This window comes from Porites lutea, chromosome 6 (assembly GCF_958299795.1).
Source record: "Porites lutea chromosome 6, jaPorLute2.1, whole genome shotgun sequence".
Taxonomy (NCBI): Eukaryota; Metazoa; Cnidaria; class Anthozoa; order Scleractinia; family Poritidae; genus Porites; species Porites lutea.
The window spans coordinates 27954595-27979079 of NC_133206.1; the positions used below are offsets into that span (position 1 = coordinate 27954595).

At 39.2% G+C, this 24485-nt stretch overlaps 1 long non-coding RNA gene across 1 annotated transcript; it reads right to left on the minus strand.

The window, feature by feature from the left end:
- Positions 1-12679: 12679 nt before the first annotated feature.
- LOC140940750 (uncharacterized) lies at positions 12680-22024 on the minus strand. The gene is made up of 4 exons (XR_012166370.1): positions 21833-22024; positions 15710-15811; positions 15009-15073; positions 12680-12750 (listed from the first exon to the last, which is right to left on the minus strand). It is a non-coding gene; the product is annotated as an uncharacterized lncRNA (long non-coding RNA).
- Between the last annotated feature and the right edge of the window lie 2461 nt (positions 22025-24485).

Below are 24485 nucleotides of genomic sequence, written 5' to 3' on the forward strand. Positions count from 1 at the left end.
TAAATAATCCGCAATTAGCTAATTGGCACCAAGAAGCACAAAACATTGACCATCAAATTATTTTATAAGTTCATTTTATTTGTAACAGTTAATCAAAGTGATAGGTTGGTGGGGGCTACTTTCAGGGTTCCTGCGCTCAGGTTGCTATGGTTACCTCCTTGTCACTTCCTCGTCAGCCAAAGGCCCTCTATCCCCTGTTTCCTAGGTACTAGTTTAATAATTGGTAAGCTGATGGCTGTCAAAAGCACCAGTAACTTTTACTTAAGTTATTCTAATAGTTATGTTTAATATTTGGGATATCTTTCTTTTCCCTGAAAACGTCCAGTAGGACAGGGTTGTAGCTCCTCCATGTAGGAGGGTTTGGGGTTCTGAAATGAAGCAGAAATTTTTGCCAAAGGGTAGGTTTCTTTCCCACATAAATTGAGGGTACCATGTTTTTCAGTGTAAAGTTCGTTTTTTTCAAAGAAAATTTCTGAATGTATCTTTTTATTAGCAAATTTAAAGGATTTTTACACCTCAGTTAGCCTGACAAAACAGCCAACATTTTGTGTCATCGCCACTGGTTTCCCTGTGAAATGACACCTGAGGAACCAGCACAGAAATTCCATACTGATGACGTGTCACTGTCGATGGAAGGAAACTTTCAACCAATCAGAAGCACTAACCAGATCAGAATTTTGACACTTCATTAGTATAGGATTTCTGCACTGGTTTCTCAGAGTCATTTTGCGGGGAACCAATAGTTGTGTTGTAAAATGTCGGATGTTTTCTCAGGCGACACCCTAGTCTGCATCCATTTGAATTAAATTAGAGCATATATTTTTTTAATTAACTTGTTGCTGAAAACTGGTAACCTCATTTTAACTGCTCATTGGAATCTTGTCAAACATAACTCTGGCCGTAACTAGGTGGCAAAAAATGGGATGGTCATTTATTTATATTTTTTATTAGAAAATATTATTACCGATAGATTAATATTATTATATATGGAAATCAACACTTTACTGCCCACATTTCACAGAGCGACAGAGGACCGGCATTGTCTGTCTTGCGTAACGATCTCCTTTTTTTTTCGCTTTAGAGAAGTAACCTGGCTAAAATTCATTTCATTTTTTTTTTTTTTTCACATTTAGGCAGCTTGATGTTGGGTAGCTCATTGTTGTTCCTGTTTTACGTATAAGCAAAGGAGGCCGTTAAAAACTGGCGTGTAACGAAATCTATCCAAAATCTTGTTCAGGGAAAAATCAATTTCAAAATCTAGCACTAAATAAGCAAATCAGCAAATTAATAGTTGCAATTCTTATTTATAAGTTTTAGATTTGAGCCTGAGATGGTGGGAAGAATTCAGGAAATCATATTTTAATTTTGAATTTTTTTGCCTTCAAAAAGGTAATTGGGTGACAGCATAATTGCTAATAATGCTTCCTTTGCTTGTTTTGTCAATTGGCCATTTCCATAATTGCATCATTTGACGGCAAACAACCAGAATCCTGAAGTTTTTCTTGGGTTATTATGGCTTTTTTTCATTTTAAAATATCTGGGATTATTGAAGTATCAGGAAACGTAAGGGGAAAAAACAGGAATTCTGGTGTTATTGTCGTCAAACAAAGCTGTTGTGAAAATGATCCCATTGCAGTTTTACATTATTTACACAAACACCGAACAGCAAGCTCATTAGCACACTTAAGACCTTTAATAAGCACCAACTAGCATAATTAAGCCTTAACTGGGTAAAATCATTCATAATTAGAGACTAATTATTCGTGATTGACATTGATTCACTCCAATGCCAAAAAAAAGGTATTATGTTCATCCCAAAGGAGGAAGGAAGGGGGGGGGGGGGGGGGGTAACAAGGTCTGTTATGGGAGATGTGCACAAACACATTTTTCCATCAACATTGTTCACAGATGAAGGCAGTGAAGGTTTAAGCTCATTTGAACCTCAAATTTATTTGTTTTGGCACCAGTGGGTTTTGCTGACTAAACGCCCAGCATCCAAAAGTGAAAAGGTGTAGCGTTCATTAAGTTTTTCCATAGTATTCAGGCTAGATTTATCACAGACTTAATAATAGTTATTATGGTGATCAATGGTCTGTTTGTTATTTCAAAGTTTTATTCAAATCCAAATGTAGAGACAAAATTTATTAGGGCTCTTTTCAAGTCTTGCTTACTTGTGCAGCAGTGCAGTGGTTCTACCACTAGAAAGACACAAGGAAATTTTAGATGTCATTTAGCTTTCAACAAACACAAGTTTTCACAGACTGTTGATTACCATCACATTCTGTAAATTCTCTTTAGGTTTAATGTGCATGTCTTTATTTCTTGGTGTTACAAAGTCCTTGCTTAAACAATTTAGGGATTTACAGCAAAGAGTTTTTTGACTTTTTTCCCGCTCCATAGGATCTGGTTAGGTTGGCATGTTACAGGAAGTGACATGCCTTTACAACTGGTAACATAAATTAGAATTATCGCTAAGTCTGTAGTTTGTTTTTCTTCTAGGACTTGTTTTGTAACACCAGGAAATTCAGGGCTATTATGTTTTGTTAAGTGCTAATGGGCTTGCAATTACTACTTAAAATGTTAGGTTCTTATTTAATTTCAGATCTTAGGTGGCACACACACATGCAAGATTAGGAGCCCATCACTTGGGAAAAGTCATGTTTAAATCTAGCCAACCTCGTCCCTGCTGGGCTGTGGAAGCTCTGCCTCTGAAAAGGTGTGAATTCGGATGTCCTCTGAGATAATTCAACTGAGAAATCCTGGCAAACTTTATCTGATCCTGTAATTCATGCTGGGAGCTGTTGGACACTTGGAGGATTTGGCCGTTTGTTCTCAAGTGGGGAGGACAGCGTGGAGGAAGGTGAGAGTTTGCTTCTCATGTTCTTAGGGTTTCATTCATTTTGTTATAATACCACACCTTTTCCCAAAAAATAATTAATAACCATTTCGATCGAAAAAGTTGCTTGTCTGCAAACAATATGTCTGGGAATGTTTCACTGTTGAGGATGAAAAACGGGGGTGCAAGAACGTGCTCCCCGGCTCACGTAGTAGGTGTGTCGACGGATGATTCGAGGGCAGAGAACCGAGCACTGAATCGCATTGGTCTGGCTTGGGTGGATTTTCACAAATGACATCAAATTGAGCTAATAGTCAATAAGAATCTTTCTAATGGGGGACAACTGGTTAAGGATGTCTCTTCTAAACCTAAAGCTTTTCATTTCCTAACAGTCAATAGCTTTCCAAAATACTGCACAAAAACAAAAATAGCATATAAATCATTTCCATAATTGCCAAATTTTGTACTGATATTTTTTTGAATAGCTGAATATTTAACCAAAACCATAAACCAAAATAACGCTTATAAATAGGTCCAAATTTATTTCATTTCCATCTTTTTCCTACCTGACTAGCTGAAAATTTAACTAAAACCCTAAAAACAGAAACATCGCTCATAAATAGGTCCAAATTTATTTCATTTCAATCTTTTTGCTACCTAACTAGCTGAAAATTTAACTAAAACCTTAAAAACAGAAACATCGCTCATAAATAGGTCCAAATTTATTTCATTTTCATCTTTTTCCTACGTCAGATTATAACAAATTTATCAAAACTAAGTTTAGGTTACATCAACATCTTTTTTTTTTTACCTGTTGTTTTTTGGTCAACTGAAAACAATAGGCAAACAAACATAGCTGTTGATGTTAGACTAATAATATCAGCTTTAGATACTAAACCATTTTCGAAATAAGGAAATACTTGATTTAATCAGACAGCTGTGGTAATCTGTTCTTTTTCCTTATTTTTAAGAAGGACATAGAATAGATTTCCTTGGCCTGTGTGAAAAATCAGGTTAGCTTGACGTAAATTTCGGAGAGCCTTAGGTAAACAACTAGAATAAACATTTTTGCTAAGTCTTAACTTTTCACGCTGTACGACAATTTCTCGGCAGTGACTTCAATTGATGCTTCAGTTAGGGTTTCAGATAAAGGTCGGGAACCATATACCTAAGATCATTTTTTTGTATTAAAAATTATATATTCGGCTAGTTCCAGTCATTTATCCGAATCCCGATTTTACGTATCCATTCCAGTCACTACCGTATTTCCACGCTATTTGGGCTATTGCCACGATCGTCACGCAATGCTGGTAAAGTCGGCTAGCGTGACCATCGTGACTAAAGCTTCAAATCTCCTGGGAACTTAAAGATAGGACAATTTAAATAATTATTATACAGAAAAACATAAAGACTTGCTATTGAATCCAAAATATTTTTAGGAACTGAAACATTAAATTTTACTAGCTTCACATTACTTTCGCGCAATTTTCTGAAGGCAAAAATAAACCTTTATTTCAATGAGAGAATTAATCGAAGTATTTCTACGGGAAGCAAAACAAGGAAAAATTTAAATCATCTGCAAGTTCGCTTTAATCCTTTCTGTTTGGCGAAATTTGACGGCGAACCTACGCGGCACTGATTTAAACGATTCAACATTAGATTATAAGGGCAGCCAATTTTAAGATATAAAACGAAATATTTAAAGCACAAATTACGTGGCACTGTAGCAGTACTGCGTAAATTTTGCTTCTTAATGTTTCGCTTTATTACTTTCAGATAATTTCGAATCTTTAGAATAACAGCAATAATAAACGACGCTTAAACAATCCGAGTAATTTTCACTTCCAAATTTGCTTAAATGTAGGTCTAAACACTAAACAATAACTAGGACGAGAGAAATCCAATATCAGTAGCTTCGCAGAAGAGAGATTGTTATTGACTTGTGCTCTTTGGTGAAGTTTGTGTGATGAAGGTCGGTCAGACCAGCGCTATGCTTTGTCCAGTTTTCTGGGCATCGATGACGGAGACCCACTGAAGACTGAGTTTCACTGTCTTGCGCCCTCTTTTTTCTTGTCCACGACTCTGGATATTTTTCACGATATATTGACTTTGTAGACACGCACTTCAGAACAAAATTATAATTTTCACTGCAAATTATTTTGGCTAATTTTAATTCCAAATTAATCTGGTGTGGTATTGTGACAAACTTGAATGAGACCCTGAGAGCATGAGGAGCAGACTCTCACTTTTCTTCACGCTGCCCTCCCCACTTGGGAACAAACGGCTGAATTTTTCAAGTGTCCAACTGCCCCCAGCTTGAATGAAGGGATCAGATAAAACAGACCAGGGTTTTAAAGTTGGAATATCAAATGAGGACAGAAGAATGAACACCGACTCGGAACAGAGTAGAAGCAGCTCGGCAGGGACGGGGGAGGCTAGATTACTTTTTTTTCATTTTTTTTTTTATTGTAATAAATGGACAACAGAGACAAGCTTTATTACTTCAATAAAATACTGTTATCTTCAGTACCTGTGCTGTTTACTTTGTAATCCAACCACTCGAGTGAACCAGATAAACCGGGCATAGTAAAACACTACGCGCAGTAAAGACTGGTGTTTGCCAGCGACATCAACACAACCACAAGTTTAGTTCGGACATCAACAGCACAAGTAAACACAGGAAAATGTTAACACTTCATTTCTATCCTCACCACGAATTAACGCAACCAAAGTACAAGTTCAAGAAAAACAAACGGTTTCGTTTTATTTTTCTTAAATTTGTCCTCAAATTACGTGAATTAGTGACGTGAACAAAATCAGAATGTGTGTTTCTTGATCCTATGTTTCCGCTTATGCTTATGTTGTTAATGACCTCACTAAACTCACTTGTACCGGTACTGCTTGTGTTTATGTCGCTAGCATAAACCGATCTTTAACATACGCCGTTTTTCTAGCCCTCGTTTGTTACGTACAGTGTTGTAAAAGGAAGATCAAATTTTACATAATCTTTTCTTTACACATCGCACGCAACAATACCAACGCTAGAAACTCGGCGTAATTTTACTGCGCGCAATGTTTCACAATGCCCGAGCCAAAATTGACAAAACCACAAGTACTTAAACATTAAAGCACAAGTTTCGACGCGAACTTGGAAAATAAACACGAATGTCGCAAAACCACGAAATTACAAAAAATTTGAATAGGCAAAAGGACTTCTCCAAAGGACCTGCTAAAAGCGAGAACGAATTATGCACATCTGTAAATTATCCATTTTGTTTCAAGTTGATTTAAAGCAATAACAGCGAGTATTTGTTTCACTCTTTCGTCCTCTTTGTATAAAGAGGACAACGAAAATTGTGCACCAAAAACACGCGCTCAAATCGCCTTGGATCGACTCATTTTCTCTAAAATTTTTCGTATTTTTACCTCTATCAAAAGTCCTTTTGGTCATGCAAATTCTTATAATTACACTCATATGCAACATTTAAATTCATTTTCAAACTCGCACCAGCGCTTGTATTTTTAAGTACTTGCTGGTTTAAATAGAGAGCTAAGTTCTGCTTTTAATAATCTCCTGATAAAGCTTGTGATTTAAGTCAAGACTACTCTTTATCAAACGGCTTTCATTTCGACGCAAAGAACGCCACATACAAAACAAAAAAATAGCCAGAGAAATATTTTCACGTGCCAAAACCTTTTAAAATGTTTGCAGTCTTATTTGAAGTTGCTCTCGGATCGTCTCAAGGACAACTGCAAACGAGACTACGATTTTGCAGCGAATTTTACTTTAAAACTTTCATAACGCACAAATATGTGGCTTATATTGCGTTAAAACGAACCTTTTTAATAAAGTCAGTCTATAATTATTACACAAAGCGATATCAAAGGCCTTTGTCACCCCCTGAAAAGATAGTCTTGGAGTATGGATTCCACGCCGTGGAATTCGGATTCCAAACACTGGATTCCGGATTCTTTGTAAGTGGAAAGCGTTTGAGGGATTCCGGATTCCACCGGCAAAAATTTCCCAGATTCAGGAATCTGGAGTCCCTCAAAACAGGCGACATTTTGGTTGATACTGTGAACTTTTTCAATCCAACAGTGATGGATATGTCAATTCTCCTTGCTATTTCTAACAGTTCTGTTTATAATACCAAACTACTTAATCGTAACTTGGTGTTTCTTATTCCAGCCACCCTTCTAGCTCGAAAGGTTTGTATTGAAATCACAAGGAGAAATAGCAAGTAAAAAGTGCATTTCTCAAATCTCTCCAAAGGCTGAAAATTTCTAAGCGTAAACTGATCGAAAAAAAATTTTGTAAAACCGTCAAGGTTATGTAACACTACAATGGAATTGTTGTCTGTGGCTTTCCAATGGCAGTATAGGTATTTTAGAATCCACTATATCTTTTTGAGAAAGGATTAATGCAAAAAAATCCATAGCCTTTTGTACAAAATAAATCGATTTGCCGGAACTGTTTCCTAAGAATTTTAGGTTATTGTTTTGGAGGAATTTTCCTATAATGTAAGGCGAACGATGATGATTTGACATTTCACCAAGTGCTTTAGTGGGAGTTGGACGGCTTTTTTGTGTTGGTAAACAAATTAAACAAACAAAACCATTTGCGTCGTGAATCAATTCTGAGATAATTTTGAGATAATAAGTCTTTTTTACCTGCATGAAGAAATCAGTCTATGAATATCACAATGTGTGACAAATTAACAGTATAATTTAGTGCACAATTCTTGTCTTCTGTTCTTCAGGAAAAATAACGAGAGAAGTGAAAATCGATCTTGGTGTTACTACGGTGTTCAGTGTGGGTTTTACACGAAGAAAACCAAACGCAAGGGTTTATAACCCAACTCATGGTAGTTGCTGATTGCCTTGGATACCATTGTTAAATAAAAACTAACGCTTGTCCACTAAAACGATCCCAGAAGTCTTTGCGCTGAAAGCTTGTACCCATTCTCCCTGCGGCTTATGGAATTGCACCTAAGAAGGAGAGATTTGAGAACTTCACCGTAAAGTTCACAGCAAATAAAGAAATCAACTAGCAGAAACATGCAATCTAGCCAGACTGTAGAGTCAAGTCAAGTCGTTCATTCAGTAAAGTAAAAACCAAGCCTACGTCAGTAAGCCAGTCAGTTATTTAGTCAATACGTCAATATGCCAATCAAGCAGTAACTGGTCCGTCAGTATTTCACACAGTCAGTAAGCAATAGTAATATACAGTCGATCCTCCAACAAGGGCCACCTCTCTACAACGGCCACCACTCTATGAAGGCCACTTTTTTTGTCCCAGCGGACAGTCCATACATTGCTTCTTGTTTCAACCTCTCTACAACGGCAACGCCCACTAGAGCGTGTCCCTAACTGCCAAAAAAACATTCTGACACCGACCAGTTTTTTCATCAGCGTCTGATCAAAAAGTCAAGAATGGTCATGAAATTTGATGTGTATGGCGCTTAATCGCGGCGTGCAATCGTATTTTCATTGTGTTCCATTCATATTGCTGCAGTAAGCAAAGATCACGATACTTTCATTATTTTCAGTGAGGCTATGCATTGGCCAGTAAGCCTCAGCAACTTTAAGGTCAGAGTTGCATCACTCAATCAGTTTCTTATCCCTCATGTAGTAGAGTCAGTCATATACTATTTCAGTAAGTCTATGCATTACCCAGTAAACCCAAAGTCAATCAGTGAGTCAGTCAACCAGCCATAAATCATTCAGTCAGATGGTCAGTCCTAGGACAAATCAATCAGCCATAAATCTTTCAGTCAGTTGGTCAGTACCCGGAAAGTTAAATTAGCCATAAGTGACTGTGCAATAATTACCTGGAGGCGGGGGGTTTGAAAATTAGGGGGGGCATAGGAGAAAATGACAACAAGAGAGAGGGGGCGATGGAAGTAAGATTTAATACATACAGAGGGGGGCATTATTTTTTCATTCCTTTTGAAAACTGGAAAAGTAGTGGAAGAGTTATCAGAGTTCAAATATAAATACTAACATTGGAGTAAAACTGACAAATTTATCAACTCTAAGGTGTTCAGACCTATGAACTGTTGTTTTCCTATCTATCATGCAGTAGGAAAGGAATGCCTTTGTTATATATGTTAAAACAGTGCTACTTTATTTGCTCTAGGATTTAATAAAACAGGAAACGTTAATTAAAATTTGCAAAAGGAGCATTATAATGTTATTCAATGAAAACGAAAGATGCCAATGTTAGCACACATGGCGTCATAATTTAGCAGAACGAAAAACCCAACTGTTTAAATTTTAATAGCAATACAAATTTAAAGTATGGAAAATAAAACACGGTATGATTAAATTGCGCTTAAAAAAAGCTCAATCAGACAGGAATTCCTGAATAGTAAATTACGTATGAGGGAATTATGTGAGGGGGGGGGTTGAAATTAATTTTTGCTTAATGAGAGAGGGGATATGACTTAGTTTTGGGGCATAATTCACCCATTTCCCAGCCCCCTCTCCAGGTCATTATTGCACAGTCCCTAAATCATTCAGTCAGTTTCCCAGTCCCTCGACAATTCAATTAGCCAAAAATCTTTCAGTTAGTTGGCCAGTCCCAGACAATTCAATTAGCCGTAAATCACTCAGTCAATTAGCAAGTCCCCGGACAGTAGAGTTAGTTAGTCAGTCAATAATTGGCCATGAATCTCTTAGTCAGTTGGTCAGTCCCCGAACAGTAAAGTCAGTTTGTCAGTCAAGTAATCAGCCTTAAATCATTCAGTCACTTGGTCAGTCCGTAGACAGTAGAGTCAGTCATACGGTATTTCAAGGAGTCAATGCATTACCCATAGAAGACCTTAAGTCAATCAATGAGTCAGTCAACCAGCTATAAATCATTCAGTCAGATGGTCAGTTCCTGGACAGTTCAATTAGGCTGAAACCATTCAGTCAGTTGGCCAGTCCCTGGACAATTAAATTAGCCATAAATCATTCAGTCAGTTGGCAAGTAGCCAGACAGTAGAGTTAGTTAGTCAGTCAATCAATCAGCCATAAATCTTTCAGTCAGTTAGTCAGTCCTGGACAATTCAATTAGCAATAAATCATTCAGTTAGTTGGCCAGTCCCTAGACAATTCAATTTGCCATAAATCATTCAGTCAATTGGCCAGTACCCAGACAGTAGAGTTAGTTAGTCAGTCAATAAATCAGCCATAAATCATTCAGTCAGTTGGTTGCTAAATTCATTTTCACATGAACGCACTAACTTTCCCTTGGGAGATTGTAGAGATATTGATTGCCATGTGATTGGCCTTTTATTGCTTCTTAGCCAATAAGAAACTTCTGTAAGCCTGGCTGTGGACTATTCAAAATACCCAAGAACTGCAACAGGCAGGACTTCAAATTGACTTGTATACCCACCCTTCTTGCGGCTCCGCTGCGAAAACAACACACCACTCCCACGCTAATCCCGCCATCTACACAGGCTAAATTTGCCATAAATTATTCAGTCAGTCAATTTTTATTGTTTTGTCGCCATTTCAGCTGTCTTTTTTATGTCACTGTTTCATGGCCATGTTGAATGTCAGAATTTCACCCTAACAGGGGGCAATATATTTTCATGAATTTGCCCCATAGTGAGGCAGCAAGATGTCAGCTGACCTACTCATTACTGTCTAAGAAAAATCACCAGTCATTCTATAATGTCAGTTACTCACTTGCACATAAGCTAGTCAGTCAGTCAGTCATAACTCAGCAAGCTAGATTGCATGCCTGATCTTAACTACAGTCAGTTTCACATCTATTTTCACAGCCATGTTGCAAAGTTGTAACATTTCGAACAATAAGAAATATACGTTTGTATATTTCTTGTTCCAAATGTCTCAAGTTATTTTTTTGAGTGCAGCCAACCTTCCAAGTAAAAATGAGAGCTTTGAACAAAACAATACCTCAACCATAGTGCTAACAAAATTTGTACCTTAAGCCAGAATTAAATTGAATGTTGTTATATTGAACCGCAAAATTATTTTGAATCCAGAGTTTGGTAATCAGCCAAAAATGATAAAAAAGTTAAGTTATTTAGTTGGGTGGAATGTTGCATTCACCTCTTTAAAAACTTAATCTCATATTTTGACAACTAAAACAAAACATTCTTTTGTTTTTGAGGCAGTGGGTGATTTGAGTTGCACTGTACTGTAAAAAGTTCCATATCATGGCACCAACCAACTATGTAAACTAAGGACTCGGTCAAAGAAAGTTCAGATTGACCTTCCTTAACTTCCACATTTTTGAGCTGCTGAGTTAAAGTTTGGAGTTGTTGTTTCAGCACACACCATCTAAAGTCTTCTTAGAATGTACAGCACTACAATCGGTCAAGTACTATAAGTTTTGTTGAAATTTTTCAGTGACTCAATTTGATGACAATTTGAAACTCTGTTATTAATTTTTTATTATCAGTAAGTTGGCAATTCGTTGCAGAAGCCTTGAAAACTTTTCCTCCTCAGTCAAACTTTCAACAAATTTAATTAAAGTTATTGGCACAGTGGTTGGGAACTTCATTTGAAAGTTTACTTTGGTTTGTTGACATTTACGATGTTTTGACTTTGCAATGTAACTGGAAAACAAAAATGATGTAAAACTGCTGTAACTACAGCTTTGCAGACCTTAGCTCAATATCTATCCATAGCAGCATGTGCTGTGATTGAACAAAAGCAAAATAATCCAGAACATCATCCTGGATTAGATTAATTGTCTTTTGAACAAGCCAGCCACATAATTCTTATTGTTTATCTGGTTCACTCGAGAGCTGGATTACAAAGTACTTACAGCACTTACGGTACTGAAGATAAATGCTAAATTCCTTTCCATGTTGACATCTTGATCTGGAGTCTGTCATCTGACCTGAAGACAAAATAATCACATATCACATAAGAAACGGTCCATGTTCAAAGAATTAAAGATTCATTAACATTACTATTGCTATTTTGTTTACCACTTTTAAGAACCATTCTTTTAGCATAGAGTAAAATTAATGTACATCGTAGACTACAACCACCAGTTACCTAAGGGGAAAACTTCTAACAATTCCAGGAATTTCTCCTCCTTTTCAAAGATGTCATTGCATTTTTAATAAACACTTATATCACCGATGTGTCTCAAGCTGACAACTGGTTTATTCAAGTGCATTCATTGTAAATCTCAATTTAACTGGCAGAGGACTGGCCAAATAAAATGACAATCAATTACAAAGGCATGCTGTTCCATGTTGAGATATTATTTCCTATGCTTGTCTATCAAATCACCTCACCAAGTATGTTTGGGCTGTGTTAATTAACTATTAAAAACTGTTTAATTTACAAAATTATTCCCAATAAGGTAGAGAGATCCTAGAAATTATAATGGCTGTGAGGGTGTACATATTGTAGAGAGCTCAACATAAGCTTGTGAGCAGTTTCACTTTAGGCCCTGTTAACACTACATAAAATTTTGTCAACAGGAAGCCATTTCTAGTGCCAACAATTTTTTCCACCTACAAAAATTTTCTCTTTTAAGTGTCAACAAACTTCAAAGATGCCATCAATAAAGTTTGGAAGCCAACAGTTTTTGTCAGGCAACAAAATCCTTTGTTCTTTGTCACAGCTATCTCTTGTCCAGGTCACCTTATTTTGTGAACATGACCAATTATTTTTGGTAACATGAAATCTTTCATGTGCCTCCAGTGTGACCAAGGTTACAAAAATGGAAAGTTGATAACTACAACATTTCCAAATACTTTTCTGCAAACACCAAGCTATATTTTTTGTCGTAGTGTGAACAGGGCCTATCTAATTTCATCAATTTCCTTAATGTCGAATGAATAACTTACTTTGCAAGCATGTCTTCCAGTACTTCTCCTGTTCATCTTTTTCTCTTCTCTTTGATTGACTTGTGGCGTTGCTGAAACATCTGACAGCTGTTACAGAAATTTAAATGACAAAGAAATGTAAAATTCTGTTTAATTAGACCAGGTTTCTATCCTAATTAGATAATTTATTACATTTAGATCTTTTGTGTCTTTCTTTTGTCAACTATAAATGAGCTCCCTGATTCTTGCTTCAAGAATCCTTTTTTTCCACATACATGTAACATTCTGCAGCAACACTCCTCCTTATTGTCAAAATGGAGAATGTTTTTTCTCACATTGAAAATTAATGTTCAATTTACTAAATTACTACTACTGTTATTATTATAATCATAACTATAACAAAATTCTCAAATGTGATCGGCTAACAACTGCCCTGATTTGAGTCTTAATAGGATAATTTAATAGGACAGTACTCGTCATGCCTAAGTAATTTTACTGCTTGCAAAAAAAATTGGAATTTCTTCTGTTTTGATTTTAAAAAAGAGCCTTACATATCACAAATTTTGTTTAAGTTATGATTAATTGGTAACAGAACCTCATGTTGTCCGATTGGTCTGTAATCATACTCGGACTCCTGCTACGAGGCCGTCCGATTTTGTTAATCACTTGTATGATTACAGGCTGAATTGAACTCTAATCAGTCCTGTTAACATTACTTATTTACTTATTATTTAATTATTATTCTCGATTTTTGCTAATAAAAAGCAGTTAGCAGTATTATTAGCATTAATTTTTGCTTTGCATCGAGCAAGTAGTGATTCCTTGGCCACAGATCTTGTTGCTTACACTCCTGCCACCGCCCCCCCCCCCCCCCTCCGCTGACCCCCTATAGCTGCAAGTGTTCCTTTCTCCTCATTCCTTGTGCACGTTTTTCTACACCCAATCCCAAGTTCAAAATGTTTATCTCCTTACTGAACATTGCACAGTTTCTTAAAGATTGCCTGAAGAATCTGATTTGATTTATTCAAGCAGTCATCCTTTACAACTTCTCATGATCAGTCAGTCACCCTACCCCTACCCCCTACCCAGTGTGTGTCGTTTTGTCAGTCAACCAGTCTGTAAGTCAGCTGATAGTGCTCATTAACTTCTCTGTCGATAAATAGGCGAGTGCCACCATCCTTTCCCTACCCACTACCCAGTGTGTGTCCCTCTGTCAGTCAACCAGTCTGTAAGTCAGCTGATGGTGCTCACCAACTTCTCAGTCAGTAACTGAGTGAGTGCTGCCACCCTACCCCTACCCCCTACCCAGTGTGTGTCGTTTTGTCAGTCAACCAGTCAGTAAGACAATTGATAGTGGGCACCAGCTTCTCAGCTGGTAAATGAGTGATGAGTGCTGCCACCCTACCCCCTACCCAGTGTGTCCTTTTGTCAGTCAACCAGTTAGTAAGTCAGCTGATAGTGCTCACCAACTTCTCAGTCAGTGAATGAGTGAGTGCTGCCACCCTACCCCTACCCCCTACCCAGTGTGTGTCCTTCTGTCAGTCAACCAGTCAGTAAGACAATTGATAGTGGGCACCAGCTTCTCAGCTGGTAAATGAGTGATGAGAGCTGCCACCCTACCCCCTACCCAGTGTGTGTCCTTTTGTCAGTCAACCAGTTGGTAAGTCAGCTGATAGTGCTCACCAACTTCTCAGTCAGTAACTGAGTGAGTGCTGCCACCCTACCCCTAGCCCCTACCCAGTGTGTGTCGTTTTGTCAGTCAACCAGTCTGTAAGTCAGCTGATAGTGCTCACCAACTTCTCTGTCAGTAAATGTGTGATGAGTGCTGTCACCCTACCCCCTACCCAGTGTGTGTCCTTTTGTCAGTCAACCGGGCTGTAAGTCAATTGATAGTGCTCACCAACTTTTCTGTCAAAAAATGAGTGAGTGCTGGCACCCTACCCCTACCCCCTGACCAGTGTGTGTCATTTTGTCAGTCGAACAGTCGGTAAGACAACTTATAGTGGGCACCAGCTTCTCAGTCAGTAAATAAGTGAGTGCTACCACCCTACCCCTACCAATGCCCCTACCCATGTGTGTCCTTTTGTTAGTCAACCAGTCTGTAAGTCAATTGATAGTGCTACCAATTTGATTGTCAGTAAATGAGTGAGTGCTGCCACTGTACCCCTAACCCCTACTCTCTGTGTGTCCTTTTGTCCATCAACCAGGTTTTAAGTCAATGGATACAGCTACATTGTGTACAGTTGTTATCATGAATTAACATAAATAAACTTTGAAGAAGTACTAGTCAACATGTCATTTAGTCTACCCAGTTCACTCAAGAGTTTGATGACAAAGTACATTTGTAAAAAATCCACAGCACTTACAGTACTGAAGATAAACTCTAATTCTTGGTTGTTGAAGTCTTGAACCATTCCAGTCGGAATCTGATCTGAAAAGATAATTGATTCTAATTAGTCATGAGTTTGAAATTACTAGAAAACTGTAGTATAAGGCTGACTGCATCTTGTTCTAATAGTACAGATCTTTACTTGTACTGTTGACCAGCAAAGAACAAGTTTGATTACATCTTGCTATAGCTTGGCATTCTAAAGGGGGAACAGGGGGGTCTAACCCTCTTGCCTCTCATACCTTGTATTGCCTGCTCTAGCCCCTTTTTCCTAGTTATTCCCTTTAGTCCTCTTTAGACTGCAAAATATTATGTATCGTTACATAATTTCCACCTATTTCTCCCACTTCTCACCCTTATATAACTCCCACCGCTTGCCCTTTCCTCTCTCGCCTCTCATACCCCTCCCACCTCTTATTCTCATAGAGCAGGCCTGTGGAGAATAGGTCTACTCTTGTACCTGATCATTACAGAGCACTACCTTTGTATCAGCCCTCCAGGGAGAAGTTGGTTAGTCACGCAATCGGGCCTTCCCAACATGGGGAAGTAAAGCACGCCAAAGCCCTAAGATCGTCATCATCGTCGGCTTGGGACGCTACCTTTGAATGGCTTTCCAAGTGGATCGATTAGCAATTACATTCAAACTGAAGGAATTAAATTACTTGCAGTATAATTTACCTTAGTTCTCCACCATTAACTGGTTTCTGTCATTTAGTTCCAAGAAATGTCTGGTTCTGCTGAAGTGTTGCAATTCTTTGTCAGACTTGTTCTCACTGGTTTCTGATTGGGAGTAATCAGTATTTAAATCAATTGGGAAGTTCTCAAGGTTTTTAATATTTTGTGTGTTAATTACTCTCTTGTGGCATTGAAGATACTGGAAATGGATGAAGGAAATTAACCATACCCCATTATGAATGGTCACTAGGAATTCTAAGGGCTAGCCTGTTTAACAGGCGCCAGGAGGTAGTGGGTGAAAGAGAGAACGGGTGCGCGCAAGGGAGACACTCCCCTCGCATGTCTCCGTCTTGCGCACCCTTTTATTTCTTGTGCCCACTACTTCCAAGCACCTGCTACGCAGGCTATCTATGGGTGCATCAACAAACTCTACGTACAAATTAATGTTTCTGCATGCATTGCATTGTTATTTGTAACATCTAAAAATTCCCTTGAAAATAAAGTGAGAAGATGCATGAATTCAAAGCATTCCAGTGGTCAAAAAAACACAAGTTACAAGAGATTTGCTAGAAAATTTCTGCATATTGTTCAATTACATCATAATGTAGCCAGCCTTAATAGTCAGACATTTTCTTGGTCAATCAGAAGTGATCAGTGCAGCATGGTTACTATACTAACTTAGCAGTTCTGTTAGTTCATTAAAATGATGATCAGAGTTTTTTTCGTATTTAATGGGGTAGTTATTTACACACTAAGGAGGTCAGACAGTCAGTACTCAATAGTAGCTTTTCAGTCCATTAATCAGACAGTCAGTCAGGTGGTCAGTAAGACACTCAGTAAGTCAGCCCACCAATTTTTCGGTCAGACAGTCAGGAAGTCACTGAGCCATTCTCATCAGGGTTGCTCAAACTTGTAGTAAGCGGGGTTTACACCAATTAGTCAGTTAATCAAAAGTGCCTCTTGCATGGTTGGGAGCAAATCAGTAGACCAGCAAGTAAGTCAACAAAATTAATGTTGGTTAATCAGTCAGTCAGCCACCCCTTGAATCAGTGGGCCAGTCAGTAAGTATAAACCATTGTTGTTCAGTCAGTCTTCCAGCTCTTGAATCAGCACACCAGTCAGTGATTCAACACAAATTGATCAATCAGACAGTCAGACAGCCCTTGAATCAGTCAGGAGGTCACTTAGACACTGCGACACTCAGTCGGCAGGTACAGTGTAAGCCGCTAAATCAGTCAGTCAGACAGTCACTGTGCCACTTGTACCAGGCCAAGATTCCATCCAACACACAGCCACCAATTAGTCAGCCAATCACAAACGCCCCTTGCAAAATGCCGCTAGTGGTGAGGACCGAAGAGAGACAGATATGCAGGCTATCAGATCATTGCCTTTTGATTCAGAAAGTGTAATATGACTACCTGGGTGAGAGTGTAGGCGAGTAAATGAGTAATCACAGTCATGTTAGTCTATCACTCAACCAGTAACTCAACTGTCATCAGCAGGCCAGTCAATGAGTAATAGCATGTTAGTCAATCAGTCAGCCAGTAACTCAACTGTCATCAGGAGGCCAGTCAATGAGTAATCACATGTTAGTCTATCAGTCAACCAGTAACTCAACTGTCATCAGGAGGCTAGTCAATGAGTAATAGCATGTTAGTCTATCAGTCAGCCAGTAACTCAACTGTCATCAGGAGGCCAGTCAATGAGTAATCACAAGTTAGTTTATCAGTCAGCCAGTAACTCAACTGTCATCAGGCGACCCATCAATGAATAATCACATTTTAGTCTATCGGTCAGCCAGTAACTCAACTGTCATCAGAAGCTAGTCAATGAGTAATAGCATGTTAGTCTATCAGTCAACCAGTAACTCAAATGTCATTAGGAGGCCAGTCAATGAGTAATAGCATGTCAGTCTATCAGTCAACCAGTAACTCAACTGTCATCAGCAGGCCAGTCAATGGGTAATCACATGTTAGTCTATCAGTCAACCAGTAACTCAACTGTCATCAGGAGGCTAGTCAATGAGTAATAGCATGTTAGTCTATCAGTCAACCAGTTACTCAACTGTCATCAGGAGGCCAGTCAATGAGTAATCACATGTTAATCTATCAGTCAACCAGTAACTCAACTGTCATCAGCAGGCCAGTCAATGAGTAATCACATGTTAGTCTATCAGTCAGCCAGTAACTCAACTGTCATCAGGAGGCTAGTCAATGAGTAATAGCATGTTAGTCTATCAGTCAACCAGTAACTCAAATGTCATCAGCAGGCCAGTCAATGAGTAATCACATGTTAGTCTATCAGTCAGCCAGTAACTCAACTGTCATCAGGAGACCCATCAATGAATAATCACATGTTAGTCTATCAGTCAACCAGTAACTCAACTGTCATCAGGAGGCCAGTCAATGAGTAATCACATGTTAGTCTATCACTCAACCAGTAACTCAACTGTCATCAGGAGGCTAGTCAATGAGTAATAGCATGTTAGTCTATCAGTCAACCAGTAACTCAACTGTCATCAGGAGGCCAGTCAATGAGTAATCACATGTTAGTCTATCAGTCAACCAGTAACTCAACTGTCATCAGCAGGCCAGTCAATGAGTAATCACATGTTAGTCTATCAGTCAGCCAGTAACTCAACTGTCATCAGGAGGCTAGTCAATGAGTAATAGCATGTTAGTCTATCAGTCAACCAGTAACTCAACTGTCATCAGCAGGCCAGTCAATGAGTAATCACATGTTAGTCTATCAGTCAGCCAGTAACTCAACTGTCATCAGGAGACCCATCAATGAATAATCACATGTTAGTCTATCAGTCAACCAGTAACTCAACTGTCATCAGGAGGCCAGTCAATGAGTAATCACATGTTAGTCTATCACTCAACCAGTAACTCAACTGTCATCAGGAGGCTAGTTAATGAGTAATAGCATGTTAGTCTATCAGACAACCAGTAACTCAACTGTCATCAGGAGGCTAGTCAATGAGTAATTGCATGTTAGTCTATCAGTCAACCAGTAACTCAACTGTCATCAGGAGGCCAGGCAATGAGTCATTGCATGTTAGTCTATCAGTCAGCTAGTTCTCAGGGTTCTCAAATGAAACTAGAACCCATAACACTTGTCACAGGCGTCACAAAATAAAAAGTTTTATGGTTGTCCAGGTGCTTTAACCGGGAGATCAATAAAAGGAAAAGGTTTGTGAGTAAATCACTATGTAAAGTATTGACTGTTAGTTGCTTTTGCAATGTACATGTACCTATCTTTGGTTTTAGTTGACGAAATGAACAGCCTGTTAGGAGGCCACAGATTGACCGAACAATCACTTAATGCTCTGCAACGTTTCTGATACGTTGAAATATAGCCATCATATTGAATAACTTTGTGCATTCTAACCTTAACCTCTCACAGATGTCATCTTTCTACATGCAAAAACATGACCGCTGCAAAGGCTTCTTTCTGAGCATCTTAAATCAAGGGTAGCATGCAATGTGTTACACCTATAAGGAGCCAAGCAGTGGCTGTACAAAATTCTATAGAGAACCCTGAGCTCTTGAATCAGAAGGTCAGTCAGTGTGTTAAAAAATTGGTCAATCGGTCATCCAGCATTTGAATTAGTATAATATCAGTATACCAGTCAGTGAGTCAGCACAGGTTGGTCAATCAGTCAGTCAGCCAGCCCTTGAATCAGATTAGGCCAGTCATTGACTCACCACTTAGTCAATCAGTCAGTCACTTAGTTAGACAACCCTTGAATCAATAGGCCAGTCAGTGAGTCACCACATGTTAATCAATCAGCCTGTTAGTAAGTTATACAACCCTTAAATCAGTAGGCCAGTCAGTGAGTCACCACATGTTAGTCAATCCGTCAGTCATAAAGTTATACAACCCTTGAATCAGTAGGCCAGTCAGTGAGTCACCACATGTTAGTCAATCTGTCAGTCATAAAATTATACAACCCTTCAATCAGTAGGCCAGTCAGTGAGTGACCACATGTTAGTCAATCAGCCTGTCACTAAGTTATACAACCCTAAAATCAGTAGGTCAGTCAGTGAGTCACCACATGTTAATCAATCTGTCAGGCCACTTAGTGAGTCACCACATGTTAGTCAATCTGTCAGTCATAAACTTATACAACCCTTGAATCACTTGGCCAGTCAGTGAGTCACCACATGTTAGTCAATCAGTTAGTCACTAAGTTATACAACTCTTGAATCAATAGGCCATTCATTGAATGAGTCGCCACATGTTAGTCAATCAGTTAGTCACTAAGTTATACAACCCTTGAATCAGTAGGCCAGTCAGTGAGTCACTGCATGTTAGTCAATCAGTCAGTCACTAAGTTAGACATGCCTTGAATCAGAAAGGCAGTCAGTGAGTCATATAAATTGTTAGTCAATCAGTCAGTCAATCAATCAGACAACCCTTGAATCAGTATGCTAGTCAGTGAGTCACCACATGTTGGTCAGTGACATTCAGTCAGACAACCCTTGAATCAGTAGGGCAGTCAGTGAGTCCACAGTTGTTGTTCAAGCAGTCAGTCAGAAGTCAGACAACCCTTGAATTAGCAGATATAGGCCAGTCAGCAGTCAACAGTGAAAAATTGGACGAGGTTGACAGCTTCAAGTATCTGGGTGAGGTGGTCACAGATCAGGGTTCCAAGCCTGAAGTACTGTCCAGAATTACAGAGACAACAGCAGCACTAGCGAGACTGAAGACCATCTGGAGTGATATGCATATATGTCTCTAAGCTCAAAGATCAGATTAATGCGTGCCCTAGTTATCTCAGTACTATTGTACGCCTGCGAAACCTGGACATTGACAGCAGATATCCTAAAGAGCTGCAGGTCACTGAGATGAGAAGCTTTAAGAGACTACTTGGCATCTCATACAGAGATCACATCACTAATGATGCAGTCAGAGACAGAATCAGGCGAGCCATTGGGCCCCATGATGATATCTTAACCACAGTAAAGGAACTTAAATTAAAGTGGTTTGGGTATGTATCAAGATCATCAGGGTTTGCCAAGACAATTTAACAAGGAATAGTGCAAGGAGGGAGAAGAAGGGGCCGACAGAAGAAGCGTTGGGAGAACAATATCGCTGAATGGACAGGGTTGAAGTTTTGCGATGCTGTAAGAGAAGCTGAAAACAAAATAAACTGGAGGGGGAGGGTTGCAACGTCGTGGCGCCCCAACAGTCGTTGACTACGGAATAGGTGCAGGTGCAGGTGCAGGTGCAGGCCAGTCAGTGAGTCACCACATGACATTGTCAGTCGGTCAGTCAGTCTTTGAATCAGTAGACCAGTCAGTGAATCACCACATGTTAGTCAATCAATAAGACCATCAGTTAAGCCTGGATAGTTTACCAGTCAGTGAGTCATCACAAGTCAGTCAGTCAGTTAACTCAATCAATCAATCAGTCAGTAAGTCAGTCAGTCAACCCTCCAATCAGTGGACCAGTGAGTTTGTCACCTATTTCTAACTCATGATTCAGAATAATCGAGGCCAGGAAACAAGGAAAGTTGAGAATTAACTTGGGTTAAAAGTCATTTTTGTCTTGAATTAATTTTGACCTATAACATAACACTTAATAGTTGATAATTTGTAATTAAATAAACAAAAACTGTTACTTTTATAACTATTATTTTGGTCAAGTTAATCCATTTGCTTCTTAGCAGGGCTAAAATGTAGGTTACAAGCCAAAGAACACAAGTCATAGGTCACAGTCACAACAATTTGGTGACATGTACCGAAATCACTTGAGGCTTATACAAAATCTAGCCAAAGTATTGAAACCGTGCCTAGCCCCCTTAAGGACGGACCATGTGGGGGAGGGGGGGGTGAAGTAAAAATGGGAATTAAATGAAACAAGTAATCCTAAAAAAATTCATGCACTTGCCAAAAAATTTCAAACATAGGAAATGTTTAGGAAAAAAATCAGGCGGCTCGAAAATTCCCACCGCTCTGTAGCACCACACTGAACTTTTCTATTAAATGAACTGTCCCTTACCCTGATGTTGGACCCTTCTCCCTTCCCAGGTTGCAGGGTCATTCAGTAGAAATAAAAGAAACCTAGACCTTCGAATTGTAGTCCTTGAAATTGAAATAGAAACACTTAGAAACTTACCAAGTTTGGAATAAAAACGTCCTGGAAAGTACGTGTATGTTTCCGTTTGGAATCTGTGGAATCATCGATCAGCAATCGGCGATGAGTGATAAAGCACTCTCGTGCCCTAAAAAATAGAATAATGTACCTCTTAAAAAGAAAGTAAGCCTCATTTGGTATCATTTGCTCTTAGAAACAAACCTTGGAAAGACGAAAACCTTAAGTTTCCTTAGCACGCCAAGTCAGCAATCGCCGCCATATTTGAATTTAGTGTTAGTTCCCAATTCCCTCACAACTGCGCGGTCGCCGCATATGTGAAAGCGGAACTCTCACGTTCTAAAGATGATTTACTGAAGTACACGAAATGCAATGAGAGAACAGAAGCAAAAAATTGAAATTTCTCTACTTGATCTAAGAAAATTTGAGGGAGTCGATCGCTTCCTTATCCTAGACACTGTTTTGGCAACAAAAACACTTATAATAGGAAAACCACTGTGTCGTATCCCGGGCTACACTACTTTTCATCCGAGTCTGTTCAAGGCGTTCAGATGGTGGGGAGCATCGTTTTTCCCTCATCAGTTTTTCGCCCGCATACTACTACATGAACCCCTGGAAAAGGCTACTTTTCAGCGTTCCTCTACTATAAGACGACAAGACTTTTGTAGCCTGTGAACAGGCTCTCTGTTTGAGGAAAGAGTGAAACCCTTTGCCTTCCCTCTCCTCGCGATTTTTTCACCCTTTTCCCAAACAGAGAGTCTGTTCAGAAGCTAAGACTTTTGGGCCAAGTAACTCTCAAGCTAACCTCCTTTCCAGTCCCTCCTTTGTTTTTAAAGTGATAAAGGGTGTCTACATACGACAATTTTTTCCTTTATTAAAAATCTGACTCAGTTTTTTATAGTATCGGGTTTAATTTTCTTACTACTTATTTCCGTGCGCAAAATAGAATTAATCAGGGTCACGAAATGAATCTTGTCTTACAAAGGGTAGAGAACTGAAGGGCGTTTGTCCTAAACACAGTTTGAAAGCCTCGGTGGAAGAACCTTCGGCAGTCCTTCCTTAAGCGTCCGCCAGGTTCTTGGCAGCTAACAAGTCAGTTGCAGCTTCGGTCAATAACTATAAGCTACCGTCCCTGATATAAGGAGCACTTCTCATTTCTACTCGAGGCCTCTCAGTACCCCTTACATTCAACCCAGTCGTGAAACTGCGACCCCATCCAGCATCACAGCCCCATTAGCAAGCAAGTCCCTTCCCTAGCTACTCTGATTTACTTATTAGAGTGTCTCTGCCCTTAAATCATCACATTGCTTCTCTGAACTGTCCGAGCACTCCCTATAGAGGCATTAGTGTGGGCATAAAGTTACCCCTTTTGCACAAACTTTTTTACTAATGCCATGCTTCCCGGCAGGCGCGGATCTACACCGGTTTCCACCGTTTTACGGAAATCGGTCAGATTCTTCTTATAATAAATATATTTTTGATTTAAAAAAAAAATTTCAAGATGAAATCTGGAAAATGGTTTGGACAGTCAGTGAATATCTTGTCTGAATTACTCAGAAACCCAGGAAAAGGGACTTTAGGGAGTCAAAATTCCAAAAAATTTCCCAAGGGAAATAGGTCAGTGTTTATCCTAGATCCGCTCCTGGCTTCGCGGTTTGCGTGTAGACATGTCCATTTTAAATAAAACGAATTAGGAAAAAGCACAAAACACAAATATTCTGCCAAGCCACCTAACGTTTATTACTCTTATAGCGAGAAAAATACAAGCCATGCTTATCTAATTTGCTGCTGACTCTTGTCTTTCGATTCCGACTGTAGAGTCGTGATTTAATTTATGGTTATACCATACAATATGTATGTACGTAAACTAACGTAAAATTATTTAAATGCCCCTCGAAATATTTTCCCCTCCCCATTATTCCAAACGCCTGGCTGAAGACCCCCTAACCCCACCCGCCCCTCCCAACAATTCACAATGTATAGGTGCGATAGTCTCAGATCAAAGAGGTGCTCCTAAATGTACGCAAAAGTCGCTGTCGTAACAGGGCCAGAGTTAACGTTGGTCTGAGTGTTGGAGTCAGCGTACTGTGAGTGTTTCGTCTAACAAAGTTTGCGATGTAGTTGCTTCTACTAAAGACGTTGTTTAGAAGTCAGTTTCGTCTTGCATGTACGCTGTCAGGAGAGTCGCAAACTAGTTGCGTCGGGTAGTAAGAAGACTTGTCTAGATATGTCTAGTGATATAACGTCCCTTTTGTAAACTTCCCCTTAAGTAATGCCACGTAATTTGCGCGTGTACTTACTTGTTTTCTTCTACGGTATGGAGATCCCCTAACAAAACGAAAGTCAACCAAACGTTGCACGACTTGTAAGAGCCGTACCACTTGACAGGAACACCTCTTGACAACTTTGCTCACAAATTCTAACTGTCGCTAATGAGATGCTGTTTCACAAGTTGTACGACTCGAGAGAGTCGCACCACTTGACAGGACCCAATCTCGATCCCAGAGCTCTTCTGCGCATGACGGCCAGGGAGGGAAGAGCTCTGGGGAACAGTGTTGAGTATGTGACTGATTCGAGAAATCCTGAAGCCCGGACATCCGCCAGATTCCCAGGGGATACTCAACAAAATTTTATACGGGGAGTCTCCGACCGAGGTCCAACACCTTCCCTTTTATAT